Source organism: Arachis hypogaea, chromosome 1 (genome assembly GCF_003086295.3).
Source record: "Arachis hypogaea cultivar Tifrunner chromosome 1, arahy.Tifrunner.gnm2.J5K5, whole genome shotgun sequence".
NCBI lineage: Eukaryota > Viridiplantae > Streptophyta > Magnoliopsida > Fabales > Fabaceae > Arachis > Arachis hypogaea.
The window spans coordinates 46,635,011-46,638,093 of NC_092036.1; the positions used below are offsets into that span (position 1 = coordinate 46,635,011).

General features: G+C 42.4%; 1 non-coding gene across 1 annotated transcript; it reads right to left on the reverse strand.

Annotated features, from left to right (window-relative positions):
* Positions 1 to 441: 441 nt before the first annotated feature.
* On the reverse strand, positions 442 to 549 carry LOC112717236 (small nucleolar RNA R71). The gene has a single exon (XR_003160607.1). It is a non-coding gene; the product is annotated as a small nucleolar RNA R71 (small nucleolar RNA).
* Between the last annotated feature and the right edge of the window lie 2,534 nt (positions 550 to 3,083).

Sequence of the window (3,083 nt, forward strand, 5' to 3'; positions counted from 1 at the left end):
TCCAGAGACAACCTTACTGAAATTTTCGAACAAGAAAAGGATATGGCAGCCAAACCTAACAACAATAATGCAAGGAGGATGCTTGGTGACTATACTACACCTACTTCCAAGTTTGATGGAAGAAGCATCTCAATCCCTGCCATTGGAGCAAACAATTTTGAGCTGAAACCTCAACTCGTCGCTCTAATGCAGCAGAACTGCAAGTTTCATGGACTTCCATCAGAAGATCCCTATCAGTTTTTAACTGAATTCTTACAGATCTGTGAGACTGTTAAGACCAATGGAGTAGATCCTGAAGTCTACAGGCTCATGTTTTTCCCTTTTACTGTAAGAGATAGAGCTAGAACATGGTTGGACTCACAACCTAAAGATAGCCTGGACTCTTGGGATAGGCTGGTCATGGCCTTCTTGGCTAAGTTCTTTCCTCCTCAAAAGTTGAGCAAGCTTAGAGTGGATGTTCAAACCTTCAAACAAAAAGATGGTGAATCCCTCTATGAAGCTTGGGAAAGATACAAACAGATTACCAAAAGGTGTCCTTCTGACATGCTTTCAGAGTGGACCATTCTGGATATATTCTATTATGGTCTATCTGAGTTCTCCAAGATGTCACTGGACCATTCTGCAGGTGGATCCATTCACCTAAAGAAAATGCCTGCAGAAGCTCAAGAACTCATTGACATGGTTGCAAATAATCAGTTCATGTACACTTCTGAGAGGAATTCTGTGAGTAATGAGATGCCTCAGAGGAAGGGAGTTCTTAAAATTGATGCTCTAAATGCCATATTGGCTCAAAACAAAATATTGACTCAGCAAGTCAACATGATTTTTCAAAGTCTGAATTGATGGCAAAATGCATCCAACAGTACTAAAGAGGCATCTTCTGAAGAAGAAGCCTATTATCCTGAGAACCCTGCAATGGCAGAGGTAAATTACATGGGTGAACTCTTATGGAAACACCTATAATTCATCATGGAGAAATCATCCAAATTTCTCATGGAAGGATTAACAAAAGCCTCAACAAGGCTTCAATAATGATGGAAGAAATAGGCTCAGCAATAGCAAGCCTTTTCCGTCATCTTCTCAGCAACAGACAGAAAATTCTGAGCAGAGCACCTCTAGCTTAGCAAACATAGTCTCTGATCTGTCTAAGGCCACTTTAAGTTTCATGAGTGAAACAAGGTTCTCCATTAGAAATCTGGAGGCACAAGTGGGCCAGCTGAGTAAGAAAATCACTAAAACTCCTCCTAGTACTCTCCCAAGCAATACTGAAGAGAATCTAAAAAGAGAGTGCAAGGCCATTGACATAATCAACATGGCCGAACCTAGAGAGGAAGGAGAGGATGTGAATCCCAATGAGGAAGACCTCATGGGAAGTCTCCCAGACAAGAAGGAGTTCCCTATTGAGGACCTAAAGGAATCTGAAGGTCATATAGAGACCATAGAGATCTCATTAAACCTCCTTCTGCCATTCATGAGCTCTGAAGACTATTCTTCCTCTGAAGAGGATGAAGATGTAACTGGAGAGCAAGTTGCTCAATATCTCGGAGCTATCATGAAGTTGAATGCCAAGTTGTTTGGTAACGAGACTTGGGAAGGTGAACCTCCCTTGCTCATTAGTGAACTAGATACATGGGTTCAATAAACTTTACCTCAAAAGAGACAAGATCCTGGTAAATTCTCAATACCCTATACCATAGGCACCATGACCTTTGAGAAGGCTCTGTGTAACCTGGGGTCAGGGATAAATCTTATGCCACTCTCTGTAATGGATAAGCTGGGGATCATTGAGGTACAACCTACCATATTCTCATTACAGATGGCAGACAAGTCAGTAAGACAAGCTTATGGATTGGTAGAGGACGTGTTAGTGAAGGTTGAAGGCCTTTACATCCCTGCTGATGTCATAATCTTAGACATTAGGAAGGAGGAGGATGAATGCATCATCCTTGGAAGACCTTTCCTAGCCACAGCAGGAGCTGTGATAGATGTTAACAGAGGAGAATTAGTCCTTCAATTCAATGGGGACTACCTTGTATTTAAAGCTCAAGGATACTCCTCTGCAGCCATGGAGAGGAAGCATGAAAAGCTTCTCTCAATACAGCGTCAAACAAAGCCCCCACAATCAAACTCTAAGTTTGGTGTTGGGAGGCCACAACCAAACTCTAAGTTTGGTGTTGAATCCCCCCATTCAAACTCTAAGTTTGGTGTTGGGAGTCTACAACATTGACCTGATCACCTGTGAGGCTCCATGAGAGCCCACTGTCAAGCTAGTGACATTAAAGGAGCACTTATTGGGAGGCAACCCAATTTTTATTTATCTAATTCTATTTTTATTTTTATTGTTCCTTTATGTTTTATTAGGTTCATGATCATGTGAATTCACAAAACAAATACTAAAATTAAAAATAGAATCAAAAACAGCAGAAAAAGTAGGACACCCTGGAGGAAGGGCTTACTGGCGTTTAAACATCAGTAAGGAGCATCTGGCTGGCGTTCAACACCAGAACAGAGCATGGATCTGGCATTGAATGCCAGAAACATACAGCAATCTGGCGTTTAAACGCCAAGATTGCACCCTGAGGAAAGCTGGCGTTCAACGCCAGAAACATGCTACAGACTGACGTTGAACGCCCAAATAAAGCATAGAACTGGCGTTTAATGCCAGAAACAAGCATCAATCTGGCGTTAAATGCCAGGATTGCATGCAGAGGGCATTTTACACGCCTCATTGGTGCAGGGATGTAAATCCTTGACACCTCAGGATCTGTAGACCCCACAGGATCATCTCAGAATCTGTGGACCCCACAGGATCCCTACCTACCTCAACTTACCTTCTCTCTTCTTCACACAATCCAATAACACTCTTCCCCAAACACCCTTCACCAATCAACTCAATCTCTCTTCCCAATTACCCTTTCACCACTCATATCCATCCACTCTTCCCCATAAACCCCACCTACCTTTAAAATTCAAAATCTCTTTCCCCCCCAAACACACCCTAAATGGCCGAACCTACTCCCTCTCCCTTTACTATATAAACCCCTCTATCCTTCTTCATTTTTACACACCACAACCCTCTCTTC